The following is a 19,223-nucleotide window of genomic DNA, read 5'->3' as shown; positions in this document are numbered from 1 at the left end:
CTCCTGGCTGCGTCAAACAATGGGTCAGAAAAGACTTCACAGTCTTGCAGTCATGTCTATTGAAAAAGACACGATTCAGCATCTGAGTCACAACAGAGTGATTGACCGATTTGCCACTCTTAAAAACAGACGTCATTCTTTGATGCTTCCACCCACCAAGTAACTGGTGATTGCAGCCAGAAAAATGTACTTTTTTATTTTCAGTTTTTTTTCTTGTTATTGATGCGGCAAACACATTTCCTCTGTTTTTTTGTTGTACTGTATTATAAAGCAGACTGAAATAAAACAATAGATCTATTGGTGGCCTAGGATGTTTAATCTGTCCAAAAAAGTAGGAAAACAATTTCTCAGTCTTTGTTTTCTGTTTGTGAAATTTTGTGCTCATTCACTACGTTCGTTCATGTCGTGTACATCTCTTGGGGGTTAAGCCCCCCCTGTCCTTAAAACCTAGTGACGCCCCTGTTCCTCACCAAAACTGACTGTTGGACCACACCCCTGGTTTCATGAGAAGTTGTTTCAGCCATGATTTCTCTTCCTGTATTTCAGAGTAAAGACTGAAGTGACAAATGGAAACATGTTTAAAAAACGCAATGTGAGAGAGACGTTGAGGTCCTTAGAAGTTACCCTGGGTTTTTCTGTCACCCTGCTAGATGTTACACACCTTGTTATTGGACTGATTTCTACTGCTGGACTACTCCTGGGGAGAGTAACAATACTCTTACTAATTAGCTCCCTTTCACACCTTTGGGGATATTTATTTTTGTGCTTGCAGCGCTGTGAGCCAGAACAGCGAGAGAAAAACCTGCAACAGCGACGAGCCGAATGCTTAAGTGAATCCCAGCAGCTGCACATGTGCTACGCTGATTTAGAAGATATCTTTGCTCTTCATAATTCATAACTTCATAATTACACAGGGTGTAATTATGAAGTTATTGAGCTGCACATACTTTACGACCTGCTTAAGTTCGAGGTCACAGCGTCTGTAGAGCAGCTGGAACATAATGAAGTCTACAAGGTTAAAGTTTTATCTTCACTTGTTGTTCTCTCTGCTGCTTGGTTTGATGGATCTGAGAGCTTTTGTTTTTATTACTGTTATTATAATTATCATTAATATTTTACTCTTTAAAAGCTTTAAAATAGTGTTTGTGTTTTGAAAAGTTGATTTAAGAATTGAACAGAAACATCTGTCATAAAAATCGCCCAAAGGCACAGAGACAAACTCAAAGGATGCAACCTGTAACTTTCTCTTCCTTCATGTCAGCACCATCATCGATTATTTATAGTAAATGCATATAGCAACAGTAACACTTTAGTTTGGATTTCATGATTTCTGTAACTGGAAAATATTATTTTGTTTAAAGACAGAAGTGACTGGGTAGTTGCAACATTAAAGTGAAATATTTAATAGTCTAATAACAGATTATGTGTTGAAGCTGTCGTTTCAGGAGGAGAGAAGCTGCAGAGAGGCGTGTAAGACTGCAACTCTGCTTCCTGGTCCCAGCTCTGGATAGTCATATTTTAGGGGGTTTAATAAATGTGTCCATATTTCTAGAAAGGAGAGCTGCTCCATCCAAAGTGGGATGGATGCCGTCTCTCCTAACAAGACCAGGTTTCCTCCAGAAGATTTGCCAATTATCTATGAAGCCCACATCGTTTCTTGGACACCACTCAGACAGCCAGCAACTTAAGGAGAACATGTGGCTAAACATGTCACTCCTGGTCTGTATCCCAATTCAGGGTCTGCAGCCTTAAAGGCCGCGTTTTAAGGCCGATTACGTCACAGCAACGCGACAAAGGCTGTCCCAATTCGAAGGCTGCTCGAAATGCGGCCCTCAAATGTGTCCTTCATTTCCCTGAATTTTAAAGATGTGTCGGTGTAGACTTCGTGGCCCAACATATCCCAGATTGCATAGCGCGGCGGTGGATGTGGATAATTTTGCCGAAAAAAACGGTGGAAGCGGAGCGGCCAAAGTGTAAACGTTTAAAAGTAAGTACTGTTATGATGTCTCAACAGGACCTGGAAAAACTAGTCCTTGCATTCATTTTTAGTAGGCTTGATTACTGTAACAGCATCTTTACAGGTCTACCTAAAAAAATCAGTCAGACAACTGCAGCTCATTCAGAACTCTGCTGCTCGAGTCCTCACTAAGACCAAAAAAGTGGACCACACCAGTCCAGCTCTGAGGTCTTTACTCTGGCTGCCTGTCCGTCAGAGGATAGACTTTGAAGTTCTGATGCTGGTCTATAAAGCTCTGAATGGTTTAGGACCAAGATACATCAGTGACCTCCTGACCCAGTATGAACTTTCCAGATCCCTCAGGTCACCTGGATCTGTCGGAACCAGACACGGAGAAGCTGCATTCAGCTTTTATGCTCCATATATCTGGAACAAACTCCCAGAAAGCCTCAGATCAGCTGAAACACTCAGTTTATTTAAATCCAGGTTGAAGACTCACCTGTTCTCAGCTACATTTGAATAAAGCACCAAATCCACACTTTTAAGCTTAAATTCTTTTTAATCCATTTTAAATCATGCTTTTTATTTTTGTTTTTTAATGTCTCTGTAAAGCACTTTGAATGACCTTGTTGTTGAATTGTGCTATATAAATAAACTTGCCTTGCCTTACTGAATATTATGTCACTTATTTATGTGCAAATGTTTAATAATGAAGAACATTGTTAGAGGAAAAATGATTCTATGTTTCTTTACCTTCTTTTAAATGTACAAAGATGCCCTTTGTCTGTGGTTAGATTAGTTTAGAATTATCTTTTTAGACTTTCCCAGCAAAGACATCTTGTTTCTGGGACGTATTGTTTTAGATTGTTTTATCTCTCCCAGCTCTCTGCTGACGAGACCAGCACCATATATGGAGTTGTTTTATTTTATCTGTTTATTATTTTCTTATCCTGTTCTCACTGTCTCTGTGCTCTGTGCCTATAAAATATGCCAAGCCACTGTCCATGGTGTGAGTTGTTCTTCGCAGCTCACCCGTGTACACGTTTGATAAAGAAAGTAACTTTGTCTCATTGTGTCTTTATTTCTCCTGGGTCTTTTGCAGAGTTTTCTCCCAACATTTCTTGGTCCTTCGGAGCCGGAGCACCTCCATCGTGTCCCATCTCCGTGACTAGTCCACGTTGCATGACTGTCGACAGCTCACACACCAGGTGTGTGATAAAAGTCCAAGAGCGTTAAATTCGGGTCTTGGCCAACGTCTTAGAAAGCGACCCACGGCGGTGGGGCCCGATCGAGGTGGACCAGATCCGGCGACACTGACCAGGTAGATACAGACACACTGACACAATCTTGCGTAAAAGCGTATTTTAAATTCAGGGAATTTAAAATAGCGGAAGTAGCTCGTCGACTGGTAGCTTTGGAAGCTCGTCGACTGGTAGTTTTGGAGCTCTGGGTAGCTCCCCTGGGTGGGTCTAGACTGGGTCTAGGGAGTAAGTAGCTCGTCCACAGAAGGGGCTCCCCTTATGATAAGGGTTCCGGTCGCGCGAATAGGTGTGAATGTGAATGTGTGTGTGTTGTTTTAATTAACGGAGCAAGCTGACTTTTCACGGTCCAATAAGAGACTGAGCTGCTCCTACTGTGTTTTTCTTTTACTGCTATTCACTGACGTGCTGGTGAGTTGAGAGAACGGTCGAGTTCCGTCTCGTAAAGTTCACACCGCTTTCGGAACTAGTCCGAAAGTAGAAGGGCGTGTGAGCAACCACTCTCATTTCTAATACCAGCGAAGGTGATAGCAGCTGTATCGTGTATATATTACTTAATAAACAAAAATAAGTAAATACATAAATAAGATGGGTAATCAAGCAAGTGAAATTAAAACTCACTCCTGCTGATGAGCAGTGGTGAGAAAAGAAAAGTCCAGGCGCCGGACAAAACACTGTCTGTAAATTGAGAAATTTAAGAAAACAAAATATAAACAGTCAGAAGAACAGAACTCAACTGCCAGTTTAGTAAAACCAGAAGACGAGACACTGTGCAGTCTCCACAATCCTTTTAGTAAACCATCACTCACTCCTGCAGCCGCATCTGCAGCACCACCCATATCAGGAAGAACATAATAATCCCTTATTAAGTGAAAACTAGAGATCACAGTAGTTTGAAGTAGTTTAAAAGGGTTGAAAACAGACCCCACTGAGTAGATATAAATATAAAAAGTACGAAATAAAGATGAACAAAGGGAAAATTACAGTAGAAATTATCTTTAGAGTATTTGAAATAAATAATAGCAAGGATAACAACCTGTAAAGTGATATTAACAATGAAACACAGTTGGCATGATGACCATGCCCAGCATGTATAAAATGAATATAAAGCAAATAATTCACACGAAAATATTTTAATAAAATAAATAAGGTATATTAAGGCTGTGTCACTGTTCAGCCAAGGACAGTGTGTGAAAAGGTAACTGTCTCCAGCTTGGGAAAATGGTGATACTGCAAGGCAAGGCAAATTTATTTGTATAGCACAATTCAACAACAAGGTGATTCAAAGTGCTTTACAGAGACATTAGAAACAAAAACAAATAAAAAGCATGATTTAAAATTGATTAAAACAAGCAAACAAACTAACTAACTAAACACACACATTTCACACCTGTTCGCGCGATCTGAACCCTTATCGTAAGGGGAGCTACCAGTCCTTCTGTGGACGAGCTACTTTCTATTTTAAATTCCCTGAATTTAAATTTCCCTGAATTTAAAATACTCTCTAGACCCAGCTGGGGAGCTACCCAGAGCTCTAACCCACTTAACAAACAAACAAACAAAACAGTATGTAAAATTAAAACAGATAAAATCAGAACAGTAGATAAAATCAGTAGTTAATGTAAGTTTTGAAATTTAAGCTTAACTAATTAACAAACAAACAAAACACTATATAAAATTAAAACAGATAAAATCAGAACAGTAGATAAAATCAGTAGTTAATGTAAGTTTTGAAATTTAAGCTTAAAAGTGTGGATTTGGTGCTTTATTCAAATGCAGCTGAGAACAGGTGAGTCTTCAACCTGGATTTAAATAAACTGAGTGTTTCAGCTGATCTGAGGCTTTCTGGGAGTTTGTTCCAGATATAAGGAGCATAAAAGCTGAATGCAGCTTCTCCGTGTCTGGTTCTGATTCTAGGAACTGATAAAAGACCGGATCCAGATGACCTGAGGGATCTGGAAGGTTCATACTGGGTCAGGAGGTCACTGATGTATTTTGGTCCTAAACCATTCAGAGCTTTATAGACCAGCATCAGAACTTTAAAGTCTATCCTCTGACGGACAGGCAGCCAGTGTAAAGACCTCAGAGCTGGACTGATGTGGTCCACTTTTTTGGTCTTAGTGAGGACTCGAGCAGCAGAGTTCTGAATGAGCTGTAGTTGTCTGACTGATTTTTTAGGTAGACCTGTAAAGATGCTGTTACAGTAATCAAGCCTACTAAAGATGAATGCATGGACTAGTTTTTCCAGGTCCTGTTGAGACATCAGATCTTTTATCCTAGAAATATTCTTGAGGTGATAGTAAGCTGATTTTGTTATTGTCTTAATGTGTTTTTCTAAGTTTAGGTCTGCATCCATCACTACACCCAAATTTCTCGCCTGGTTTGTGGTTTTTAGATGTATAGATTGAAGTTCTCTGGTGACCTGTAATCGTTTTTCTTTGGCGCCAAAGACTATTACCTCAGTTTTGTTTTTGTTTAGCTGGAGAAAATTGTGGCACAACCAGTCATTGATTTCCTCAATGCATTTACCAAGAGCCTGTACAGGGCCTCGGTCTCCTGGTGACATTGTGATATATATTTGTGTGTCATCTGCATAGCTGTGGTAGTTTATTTTGTATCGTGTTTTTTTTGTTAGGGTCAAACTTCTCTTTGGGTAAAAATTAAGCCAACATCCAAGTGTCAAAGGTCAGTTCTAAAAACAAGTCAGTCCCTGAAGCTTATTTGTCTCACAGATGCTAATTCGGTGACTGTGGGAATGTGTAAGGAATGTTTTGGGACTGTACCCCTGTCTGATCTTAAAAAAAAAAACTAACTTTGTTGTTACATTACAGCAACATTGAGGAAACATTTAACAGCTGATCATGGAGCAGGATGAAGGTCAAAGGGAAAGTCCCTGGGACGATTCCGGTTATGTTTCCATCCGGCGTAGTCATCTGACGGGTCCGTGCTATATCGCCCTTCCTGACCCGGACTGGTATAACGTTTTGTAGAAAAGTTTGATCGATTCGCATGTCTGTCTGTGCTGTGCTTTACAAACACTCTTAAAGAAAAACAAACATCAGCCAAACACACGGTTCATCCTGATTGTCAGGTGTCGGCCATCCAGATTCCAGAGGTGCTGTGAAAGGTCATAAAGTTAACACTGTGCTGTAAAAAGAAGGCTGGAGTGCACAGAAACTGGTAGAGATGCAGGTATCTGGTCGTCCTGGGTTCCACAGACTATAAGCTAAAAAGAATAAACACATTAAGTTGCTGCACATTTGTAGAATAACATTTAAGATTACTTTAAAAATATTTTTTTATTACATTAAATGTAAAGAGTCAAATGGAAGTCTTTCTAAAGTTATATCATGATATTTATATTATGAAAAGCAGAGTTTTGACAATTTAAGGTTTTTACATTTTTAGATAAAATAAACACAAAAAAACAAATAACAAGAACACAAAACTGGCAAACCCAACCAAAACTGACCAAAATCTACTGAAAATACTCCCACACGACAGAACCTCTCCTCTGCCTCTCTGGCTCCATATCTCTCAATAGAACGATCTGTGGTTTGCTATCTCTCACCATCAGAACACTCCACACATCCTGCGAATGACTCACTTCCTTATAAACAGTGTTGGCAAGTTATTTTGAAAAAGTAATTAATTATAGTTACTAGATACTTCTTCAAATAAGTCACTTAGTTAGTAACTGAGTTACAAGATTCTGAAAGTAATGAATTACTTGAAAAGTAACTATAGCGTTACTTTAAAAAAACGTTTAACCCTCTGGGCTCCAGGGGATAATTGGCCATTTTTAACTACTTTTGATTTTACCTCCATATTTCACCTTTACAAACGATTTACTTTGCCTTGTTTGGCATCATTCTTTTCAGCACAACCTCACATGTCTGAATTTACAGTCATGTTCTCATTTTGACATACTGTACTGACACAATTGATCTAAAATCAGACAAAAACATAAAATCCGAGTAGAAAAAGTTATATATTTTACTGTAACCACCACAAACATGTTTAATGAATCACATTTCATAATTTTAAATGCAAATATTAATTGACAATTTTAAAATCATATGCAACAGTTTGTCGATGCAAGGCTGAGGGTGCTTTTGTAAGATCCAGGAAGAGGTGGCTGGAGGAGGGAGAACAAAATTCTGCTTTTTCAGGCTTGAAAAATACAGATCCAAAATCAACTAAATATTAATGGCACTGTCTCTGACAATCCTAGAGAAATTTCACATTTCTGTGCCAAATTCTATACTAAACTGTACAACTCAAACTATAATGAGGATGTCTCAACACTGTTTCTCAATAATATTAAAAACCTAAAAACTATTGTTGTGGAAGATAGAAGTCTCTGTGACAGCCCTCTGACTGTGGAGGAAGTTTGTAATTCTATTTCTGCACTTAAGGCCAACAAATCTCCTGGCACAGATGGTTTAACTGCAGAGTTTTATACATCATTTTCTAATCTCCTGGCTCCGTTCTTACTGCAGGTTTTCATAGAAAGTATGGAGAATAACACCCTCCCTCCTACTCTTACTCAGGGTCTCATAACACTTATTCCAAAGCCAAACAAAGACTTACTTCTTATTGATAATTGGAGACCCGTCTGTCTGCTCAATAATGACTATGAGATTATGGTTTTAGTACTTGCTAACAGAATTAAAGAGGTCTTGGATACAATTATCGATGAGACACAATCAGGCTTTATGAGAAACAGACACATTTCTAATAACATTAGACTGGTTTTGGATCTACACTCAACAAAAATATAAACGCAACACCTTTGTTACTGCTCCCATTCCCCATGGGATGGACGTAGAGACCTAAAATTCATTCCAGATACACAATATAACCATCCCTCCCAAACAGTGGTCACAAATCAGTCCAAATGTGTGGTAGTGGGCACATCTGCTATATTGAGATAATCCATCCCACCTCACAGGTGTGCCACATCAGGATGCTGATCTGACATCATGAGTAGTGCACAGGTGTACCTCAGACTGCCCACAACAAAAGGCCACCCTGGAATGTGCAGTTTTTTGCGCTATTGGGGGTCTGGGGACCCAGAACCGGTCAGTATCTGGTGTGACCACCATTTGCCTCATGCAGTGCAACACATCGTCGCATGGAGTCTATCAGATTGTCAATTGTGGCCTGTGGAATGTTGGTCCACTCCACTTCAATGGCTGTGCGAGGTTGTTGGATATTCGTGGGAACTGGTACACGCTGTCGTGAAAATTAGTAAAGACATCGACCGCATGCTCTTTAATTTTATATGGAAAAACCATAAGCAGGTCCTCTTAGCGTGGACCCTTATTTATAAACACAACTTCTCACCACACATATAACTCATCTGGAACAACAGAGATATTTTATTTCAAAACAAATCACTTTTCCTGGAAACTTGGGTCCAAAATGGGATCCTATTGGTGGCTCAGCTGGTTAATAAAGAGGGAGTACGACTTACTTACAATGAATTCCTTACACTATATAATTTTCCCATCAGTGTTTGGGAATTCTCAATGGTGCTTGGTGCCATACCCTCAGGTACTTTAATGTTATATAAAAACACTGACAGTTCAATATCTACCTCAGTCACTCTCCCTGATCCAGCTGAGTCAGCAGTGGGAAAAATCTGCTTTTCACAGGAACTTGGTAACAGCAATAAGAGAATACGTAGTTTATTCCAAGAAGATATCGTGTCTCTCCCATATATATAATATCTTACTGGAACCAACATGTTCCAGATATCACCTGGAAGACCGTCTGGATGATCCCATAAATATCTAATTGTAAACAAGGTGAAGGAAATCTCACATAAAATTCTTCATAAATGTTACCCAGCCAGTCACTATATTTTTTTTACCCCCGGTTTTGTATGTTCATGTTCTGTTCTTTCTTAAACTTCATCTATTTGTATGTTGTATACTTATTGTGTTTCAATAAAGTTCAGTAAAAAAGTACGTTCTAAATGACGCTTCAGACGTCACTAATCACGTGACTCTGGCCAAACGAATCAAGCCTTGACACGTGCTTCTGAAGCAGCGTGTTGATCTTTTTCACACACGCACCGGAGCGTCAGCTTCAAGCGGACCATCGCTACCTCTCACATCTAAAGGTAAGTGTCAAGGTAACTTTGAACTGAGTTCAGTCAATCTCGAGTTTTTCGAAGTTTTCTGAATGAAGTTTTCTGTTGCTCTCTGTGAGAGGAGACCGTTAAAGGCGGGGCTCTCCAGAGTGTAGCAAAACAGGAAACCACAGCTGCTGGGTGTGTGTAAGTGTGCAAACGAATAGATTAGAAGTGCAAGTGAGCCACGAGTATAGAAAGATCAAGTTTCGTGAGTTGTTTTTCTCACCACTGATCACGCGCTCAACACTCTACACATACTTGCATCACACGCGCGCTCTCAAGCATCGGTATAGGGCTTTGAAGCTGACGTCACGCCGCAATGCATTGTGGGAGCGGATCTAGAAGGGTGGCAAGTGCCACCCTAAAATGATCCCTTGCCACCCCAAGTGCCACCCCAGTTTTGCATATGAAAGTGTTGTTTATTAAAATAAGATAGCATTAACAGTTTGAGCGTAGTTACAGTCAGCTGTGAATATAAATGTTAAAACTGAATATATTGCATAGTGTGTCCCCCCCCCTCCATCAGTAACAAATGGTTCAGCCCATAGCAGGACCGGCTTTTTTCTTTTTTTCAGTAGTTTCACATAAGTTTGTAATTTTTACTCCAGGATGCGGATGGATGATGTGCGTCCTGCGCCACCCATACGATCTGGGGCATATCGGAGCCATTTTTGGACTGCTTGTGCAAAGACAAACTCGGACATAGAGTTTGCCCCTAACTGCTGCGTCAGGCCATCTAGGACAAAAATACACACACAAACAAAAAAAGTGAATTAGAGCACATGAATAAGCTCTTGTTAACTGTCTTCAGCGGGGAGAAAGTATGTAAACTCCTAGGCTGATAAACATGAAAGTTACCAGGCGTAAATCTGCAAACTGCCGCATTTGATTCCCAAAGAGCTATGAGCGGGAAAAGTGATAAGTCTTAGCATGGTGTGTCGTGTATCCTTTAAAACAAAATAAACATGGGGTCCTCGGGCTGTACAAACTACAACCTGAGGACTAAACAAGCTGAAGACCAAAGACTCCATCTCCAGATTAACCGGACATGAAAGTCTTGTTATTAAGAAAGACAAAGTAATATAGCAAAAACTGGACAGGAAATGTGAAACACACCCAGCAGATCAATTGATCCCTTTATTGTTCACTTTAGGCTCATAAAACTACAATAAACGGTAAAACTTACAGCGCTGTGCAGATGCATGTTTGGTATCTTTAAATGCCCTTTTTTGCTTTGTCTGGTCCTTGGTTTTTTTCCCTGCCCAGTTGAGTACCGAGGCTCGTTTGTAATGGCATAAGCCATTACACAGCGGACTCGCACCTCCAGTGTGGTCCCTCCAATCAAGGCAAAGCGTCTCACCTATAGACACATTTTAAGAGATGTAATTAGCGTGTCTCGTGTCTTAAATGTGTATGCAAGTGCTTGTGTGTATAATCAACATGCCGTCGTTATGTATTTAAATCACATCTGACAGCTATTACACTTTATAGTTACAAAGTGTACATAACCTTTATATACTTACCATTGCCTTATTTGCCTCTTGTGATCTAAGAGCTGCCTCTGCATTGTTTAGCTCCTCAATGTTGTGCAAGGGCAAATCCAGAGGCAGTACCCCAGCATCTACCGATTCATTGCAGCAGGGATGGCGGATGGCTCTGACCTCCTCACGGAGTTCATTAACTGCTCTGGTCCGGTCTGACAGCATAGTTAACATCTTTTGTGAGGTCGCATCTGTTTCAAAGAACAATTCTAGAAAGATTAATGGCTTAAGCAGTGAGAGGCGAAAAACTAATATATCCATAAATGATGGTGTAACATTCTGCATTCAAGTATAAGTTGTTCTAACTGCTAAAAGTGTTTGCTAGTTTTTGCCTGTCACATATATTTGATATTTGTATATGTAGCTGCCATCACCAGTGTGTGAATTGTGTGTGAATGGGTGGATGACTGAATGTGTAAAGCGCTTTGGGGTCCTTAGGGACTAGTTAAAGCGCTGTACAAATACAGGCCATTTACCATTTATACCATGTAAAATCTGAAATTCCAAGATTTTCAAACTTGCCTTGTAATAGTGGCCTCACAGAGTCTCTGGACTCTACAGAAAAAAATCACAACAAGATGACATTCAGGAGTATAAATTTGTGCTTTGAAGATAAGAGCACAATGACATTGTGATTCAGCTTTAAAACAATTTGAAAAGCATACCATCTATAGGGAAGTCCTCGACATCAGACTCTGCATGCTGGGGAGATCGCAAAGCTGTGTCATTTTGTGTGTCCTGCCAGAGTGGCGAAAGGTGCCGGAAGCTGGGCGGGGCATTATGATGCTCGCTGTCAGTGGGCTGGGGGGAAGACTGCGGAGTGGTGAGGGCTGTTTAGAAAAAGTTAATTTTTGTTAAGTGGATGGTAGTTACCAAATCAGATCTGAAAAAAAGAGGAAAAATAGGGCACAATGTCAATAAGGAGGGAAAACTAGATACAAAGACGGCTCATAGAAGCTGAACCGAGTCCTATGTGTGAAGGGACAGTAACTGCGTGTGCATATGTAAGCATTTAAACACTGAAGATAGTAAAATTAACAGTATTTTGTCTAAGTCTGCCATTGTAGGAATTCATGGCACCAAGACAAAAACGTGGCGCACAGTGTGACGTCAAAATAGGCGCACACCTTTGACGCTGCGTTTTCTCCGTTTTCCTCGTCCACACGTAAATGCTAAAACGGAGTTTTCGAAAATATCCACCCTAGCAGGCTTCTGTGGAGATCAGGGAAATTATTTTACTGCTATTGTTAAATAATCATCATCATTACCATTGCATTAATAATATAATTTACAGTATTGATATTGCATTCAGATGTTTAAACAGTGTGTGTGTCTTTCAGAAAGACTAAGTTGCAGGCTGACAGGAAGTTGCAGGCTTTGCAGAAATGAAACAAGTTATTCTGAGGAGCTGGTTAGACGAGGCTATTTGAATTACTAGGTTATTCAAATTGTCTGGTATACTTTTATATTCTTTTATTAAGCTTTTAGTAGAGGTTCTTGATTAGAACATTTATTCAATATAGTACATATAGTTTCAGTTAGGTTGTTACACATAGAGTTGGATGTCTCGAGACCACTTTTACGTGGTCTTGGTCTCGTCTTGGTCTCGACGGACTTTTGTCTTGGTCTTGGTCTCGCTGTTTCGGTCTTGCGTTCTCAAATCGACATAGTGTTCGGAAGATTTGGAGTCAACCATCAGCGGAGTGGGGGGGGTGGCTTACTGGGCTTAAGCCCGTGTCATTTTTTCAGAAGCATGGGGTCTTTTGGAGTGTAATTTTTTTAGTTAGATGCCTGACTGACAACTGTATAAAACAAAAACAACACACGAAGCACAGAGCGCACCGTCGTAAATTCCCCCTAATTTTGGTATGATCCGAGCTCAGGCACTAGGCGACTGAGCACAGCACCCATGTGAGCGAGGGGGGAGAAGCTGCTGCCTGCGAGTTTGCTGCAGACAGAGGAGAGCTTAAGTTTGACCAGGTACCAAAGCAAATCATTCGTACTGAACTAATAATGTAAATATGACGGTGTATCACAAAAGATTGATATCAAACTGATCACTTGGTTGCGTTACTTGCTCTTCGAGTGAATCAACAAATGGATAAATAAAAAGCCGAACAGCAATGCTGATTTTTTTAGAGAGTCTTAGCTTACATTTCATATTTTCAGTTGTTTCCCTCCACGGCTAAACAAACTCTCTAAATCGGTTTCAATTGTGTACTGATGAACACAACAATGGACATAAGGAGCTTCTTTCAAAGAAAAAACTCAGGTAGATGTTATTTTATATATTGTGCTTTGGATGTTGTTCAGTATATCTATGCAAAACAAGAGGAATTTCAATACACAGCAGTATATTCACAGTTGAAACCAGATATTTACATACACTTTATGGAGAAAACATAAAAACTTTTTTTACTGTTAAACATCAATTTAGAGTAAACTTTTGTTTTAGATAAATAAATGTTGAAATATCTTTTGAATTAGTTAAATGTCAGAATAAAAAGAGGGAGCTGTCTATTTTAATCACTTTCATGAAATTTAGGAGTACATATACACTAAGTTTATTGTTAATTAATAAGAAAACTCCAGACGATTCGATTCTGAGCTGAAGAAGCTTCTGATAGGTTAGTAGAGTCCATGTGAGTAAATTGGTGGCACAGCTGTGGATGCATATAAGGCAAAACACAGCCTGTTTCTGTGACATGGGAAAATCAAGAGATGTCAACCAAAACACCAGGAAAAGAATTGTGGAGCTCCATAAGTGTGGCTCAAGTTTGAATACAATTTGGTGCCATTTGCAATTAAGAAATACAGATAGTTTCTCTCTTTACTCTTAAAGTTAACAAATATGTTTTTTATATTTATCAATCTAAAAAAGTAAACATTTAGTCTGATTTGATGTTACAATTAAAAAAGTGTTTGTGTTTTTATCTGAAGAGTACATAAATATGTGGTTTCAACTGTATATTTGATGATGTTGGTGTTTGGCTTGTCAGCACAAAGAGGGAGAGAGGAACAGAGAGGGAGAGAGAGGAGCAGAGAGGGAGAGAGAGAATGACAACAGAACAGAGATGGAACAAGAGCAGGTGAGACACACATGTTAGTCAAATGGTTGTTTGCCAAAACTCATCAGAACATGTATCTAGTACCTAGTGTTTCTTTTTAGATACCATTTGTTACTTTTCAAATTCTATATTTATTAAGTTATGCAGGCTTGTTTGCACAACAAGGCTAAATAATTATATAAACTTTTCTCAATCTAAATATTGTACTTTGGTAGAATTAAAAAATAAGTGTAGTGCAGGTCTATGATGATTTTTAGTGCTACTATCATCTAGTTCTGATTCTGGTTCTGTCTTGGTTAAGTCCTCAGTAGTCCTGGGCCCTATTTCAGGAAGCCGGTTTAGTGCAAACTCTGAGTAAGTATACCCTGAGTTAACGAAAACTCTGGGTTTTCGGTTTCACAAAGCGAGTTTAGATTAATCCTGAGTGAGTTACTATGACGACACACTCCGTGAAGCTAACCTGCCCCCTAGCAGGTTTACTTCAACTAACCCTGACGTTCTCCGCCTCTGTGTCGGAAACCTGACTGTAGGAAGTGTCAGACATGGCGTGCTCCTTCCTTGAAGAGCCAGTAGATGTTGAAGCCCAAATTCTCCGCAGAGCTCTCCGCTGGGAGAGAGTGATTAGAGCGCGTTTGGACATTTTATCATTTCCTGATGATTTCCTGTGTGAACGTCACCGTTTGTCAGCACAATCTATAATTCATTTGAATAACATCCTCAGGCCTAATATTGCTCATGTGACACATCGCGGACATTCTCTCAGTTCTGTACATATTATTTGTATTGCACTTCGGTTTTTTGCAAACGGGAGCTTTCTGTATAATATTGGTGACGCTGAGCACGTTTCCAAGGCTACCGTCTGTCGCGCAGTCAGGAATGTTACAGTTGCACTGAAACGTCTCCTGTACTTGTTTGTGGTGTTCCCATTATCACAAATGTGGAAGCCAACTGCTCAGCCTCTGTGAGTGGTGGTGGTGGAGGACCCCCACCTGTTTTTCGGGCCTCCGCTTTTTTTCTGTTGGCTATAACGGGTCACATTTGAGCATACAGAGTAATCAAATATGTACTTGTAATGTGCTCAGATAATTTCAATAAGTGCTTACAGAAAGAAAATTAATGTAGCCTCTAACTGCAATTGATTTACATGGGACAAACAGACCAAGCACTATGGCTCATAATACAATTACACCTTACCTGTTTGGACTATATTTTTATATTTCATTTTTACTTGCTGCCAGGAACGTTTGGGGCCTGTTGGGTTGCACCTGCGCTCACATCACATCACAAAATAAAATGTATGAGATAAAAAATAAAATAAAATATAATAAAATAACGTGTTAAATGGGTGGAAATCCCTAGATCAATGTTTAAATTAACACTCACGCATTGACTCTGTCGGCTATGTTTTGCCATGCATGCTCCCTTTGTTTTGCAGCTGAGGCTGTGTTACTTTTTTCCCGCGGAATTTGCATGTTATCGGCATATGCTGCCATCAGAATTTCGGCCTCAAGCGCTGTAAGGTACGTTGACCGCGCCTTCTTTCCCTCCGTCTCCATGGTGACTCGCTTAATCTGTGCTCCACTAATCAGGGCTTTATGTATCCTCGTGCGCGCGCTTAACTCGAGGTTAAAGCAACTCCGCGTTGATTGAACTACTTGTTATCAGCCTTTCTGAAACCGAATATTCCGAGTTGGACAGTTCGGGGTTACTCAACCCTGAGTATCGTTTTTCACTCTGAGTTTTCTAAACCGGCTTCCTGAAATAGGGCCCTGATTTTGAACTGTTGTAGTCCTGTTTTAATTCCGGATCAGTTCTGGGTCTGGTTGAATTGGGGTTTAGTCCCTGTGTCTTGATACAGGCCCGACTTTGTTCTGCCTTGCTGCTTAATTAAAAAAACTAGTTTAAGGTGTCCTGCATAGAATAGCATCTGGCTGCAGTTTAAAGACTTTTTTTGTCTCGGTCTCGGTCTTGGTCTTGGTCTCGTCTTGACTCGGTCTTGGTCTCGTCTCAACTTGTTCTTGGTCTTGTCTTGGTCTCGATACCCTCTGGTCTTGGTCTTGTCTTGGTCTCGATACCCCCCCTGGTCTTGGTCTTGTCTTGGTCTCGGATTAGGCGGTCTTGACTACAAGTCTAGTTACACATAAGGATGAGCCTCTGTTCTGGTGAAAGGTCAGAAGTGCAACGGGTGAGATGAGAGAGCATTTAAGGGCGAGACACACATACAGTTAGTGAGCGTTAGTAGGCAAGAGGTGACATACACATATACGCACACACATTAGTTAGACTCATTTATAGGTGAGAAGTTGGTCATGTTTGTCTCTGGAAAGAGGAACAGTTTCTTGTTGTCTCTGCAAGAAAGAGGAACAGCGTCTGGCAGGATGTGGGGCTCGTGTTCCAGACGAGATAGAAGACAACGTTCTTTTAAACCGTGTTAAAAGTCATTGTGCTTTTGATTTGACGTATGTATATATTCTGTCTGTGACGTATGAAGGGGCGTCATTAATTCAAACCCTGATGCTATAAAAATCTGTGTATGCTTTGATTAAGTCGGAGAACAGTTCCTGTCTGCGAACAGGCACTGGTCTTCCCACGCGTGTATTCATTAAAATCAATTGTTTTGACCAAGATCTTCTGGACCATGGTTGTTTGTACTCTCCTTCATCAATATTTGAACCTTAACACTTCTTTAAAAATCTCAGTTTTCAGTTAACGAAAACGCAGTTTACGTGTGGACAAAAGGTGCAAACACAAGTTAGGTGAGCGTGCAACGTAAAGTTTGAATTGAGTGCGAATTGAAGCGGGTGCTCTCCAATCATTAAAAGTAACAAAGTCATTGAACACATTTATACAGTTACCTTTACGTTTATCAATTATATATCACAGATTTAATTTTTTTGTAGTACTATGCTAAAAAGCAACTACAGAGCGAAAGTCTGGGTCAAGCGCCGAGGCGATGGCAAGAACAAAGGAATCCTCGACGCGTTAAAGCTAGCTTTGTAAGGGATTATAACAGCAAAGTATGAAACGAAAATGTTTTCTTTGTTGATAGACTTTGTTTGCAGTGCAATTTATTTGTTGCCAGATTGTAAGATGAAAGTAGACACAGTTTCAGGCTCCCACATTTTGTCCGAAACTGTACATTAACGAGTTTTTTTTTCCTTTTTTTTCTTTCTTTTTTTTGCTGTTATTCAAATGCAACCGTGGAAATAACGAATAGAAAAAAATTCATTCATTCTTACCTTATACTAATCGTGGTGCAGGCCAGTGCAGTGCATGAACTGATGCCTTCTCCGGTCAATTCCGCTGAGAGTAAATCTAATGTCCTCCTCTACTGTACAAGACAATGGTTACCTGGAGGGATGTACCAATGTGATAGGGGTGCTGCAGAATAGTCCAAGTGATCGCTGCTTTAATTTCCCGGTCAACTATACATAAATTGCATGTCGACACGATTTTTTAAAGCTGGTGCACTAGACCAAAAGTCATTGATAACAAAAGAACAATAAATCTACTTTCTCCGGTACTTTATACGCGCTCAGTTGCAATGCAATTTAACGCTCAACTACAGATCGATGGCTTTTTGATGGTGGCCAGCGCCGAATGATGGTCAACTATAAATAGATGTTTTCTCGACGTTGTTGTTGTCACCTGGTCGACTACAAATAGATCAAATATCAATGACAAAAAAACAACGGTAAATCAACTTCATTACAAGGGCAAACCTGGTAGGGTCCGTCAGACCGGTGACAGCCATCCAGGGAACCTGTTTCAGTTGCCGAAGATTCCGCGAATTCGCTCCACCGCAGCGAAGATGAGGTAAGAGAAGGCGGGAATGCTGAATCTCTTCAGCCAAGCCGACAACAGGTACCAGCCAGGTGCCAATAGGTTCCAGGAAGCGACAGGAGACAAAACGCCAGTGCAAAGGTCTGAATTCAGTCAGAGTGCATTCGGAAACTAATCTGTTACTGCCAGATGAAAGAGCCAAATATGATTTCAGTTTCACGAGTAGCCCGCTACGTTTTCCCCGACGTTTAAAGCGCTTCCTCTTATGAGATGTGGTAGGGGTGTAATCCAGGTGATGCGGTACTCCAGATAGTAGCAGAGGTAGAAAAAAGTCCTGTCCATCAGCGTTAGTCCTTCCCAAATTCTCTGTGGCAAATCGAATATTTAACAGAGCTTCACGATCGTAGGTCAATAGAGAGTCAGCGTTGTTCAATAAAAGTGACGAAAACAATAGAAACACGCAGAGCAAAAGTGGATCCGACAACCGTGGACGGCGAGCCATGCACACCGGCACCATCTTACACGGAAGAATATATATATTTCGAGATGATGGCAGCAGCAGCAGCCGTTCTTCTCAGCATGAGTAGCTTAATGTTGTTCGTGTGTAATTCACGTTGAGTAGGCTAACCACGTTATTACATTAATGCATGTAAGGTGAACTAGCAAACATCATCATAGCTACATGCGGCTGTCTTCTTGTTTGATGGCAGATACTCCCTTCACCCTGGCCAAAAAGGCTAAAATGACCAAAGAAAAAGTGGAAAACAGTTAAACATGAGAGGTTTTTGGACAAAGTTTGTGTTTGTTTTTTTTTTGTTTTTTTTCCTTCATTGTTTAAGCACTGCTTCCAGCCAAGAGTGATACCATATATGCCTCATAGCTGTAGAAAAGGCTAAAATTGTTATCTTTTTACAAAAAACAGCTGAACATGAGAGGTTTTTGGACCAATTTTGTGTTCTCCATTCTTTAAGCACCGGTTTGAGCACCGTTTAAGCACCGGCACGGTTTCAAAAGTACCGGTTTGGCACCGGTATCGGATAAAACCTAAACGATACCCATCCCTAGTGTTGAGCGCTCAGTGCATCTGCGTTCGACTACTACGCCTAGGCTGCACTGTCGAGTGCAGATCCACTGAGCGTAGCGCAAGCTAGCAAGACAGAAGCTAAGCTCGTTGCAACATGGCAACTGCCTCAATGCTACCCGAAATTGAAGCTCCCCCACCCTCATTCAGATCTGGCGTTTGGAACTCTTTTGGTTTTCATGTGACGTATGACCCTGAAGGTAAGCGCGTCATGGACAAAAGTAAAACAGTATGTCGGCTGTGCCACGCAATGCTCAATTGGTGGGAACTAGTGTGTTAGCGCAGTTAGCTTGTTAATGTGTTGACGCCGTCCAGCCCCACGCACGGGGCGATCCGCAGTAACTCGTTAAGGGAGATTTGTGGCGTTAACGTCATTTTAACGAGATTAACGC

The 19,223-nt window shown here is 40.5% G+C and overlaps 1 protein-coding gene across 6 annotated transcripts in view; it reads left to right on the top strand.

Moving 5' to 3' along the window:
* LOC308385445 (uncharacterized protein) overlaps positions 1-19,223 on the top strand; it is a 227,905-nt gene that overhangs the window by 9,122 nt on the left and 199,560 nt on the right. For 2 of the 6 annotated variants that reach the window (XM_080864335.1, XM_080864333.1), the window contains exon 1: positions 9,220-9,346. The exons of 1 other annotated variant lie outside the window; for it this stretch is intronic. The gene's annotated coding sequence lies outside the window, so the exon portion shown is untranslated. Of the gene's footprint in view, positions 1-9,109; positions 9,347-13,898; positions 13,989-19,223 lie in introns of those variants that run through there. 3 more of the 6 variants (XM_080864337.1, XM_080864338.1, XM_080864334.1) reach the window with 3 other exon arrangements.

This window comes from Rhamphochromis sp. 'chilingali' (assembly GCF_963969265.1).
Source record: "Rhamphochromis sp. 'chilingali' genome assembly, chromosome: 18".
Classification (NCBI taxonomy): domain Eukaryota; kingdom Metazoa; phylum Chordata; class Actinopteri; order Cichliformes; family Cichlidae; genus Rhamphochromis; species Rhamphochromis sp. 'chilingali'.
This window is presented reverse-complemented; position numbering and strand designations above follow the sequence as displayed.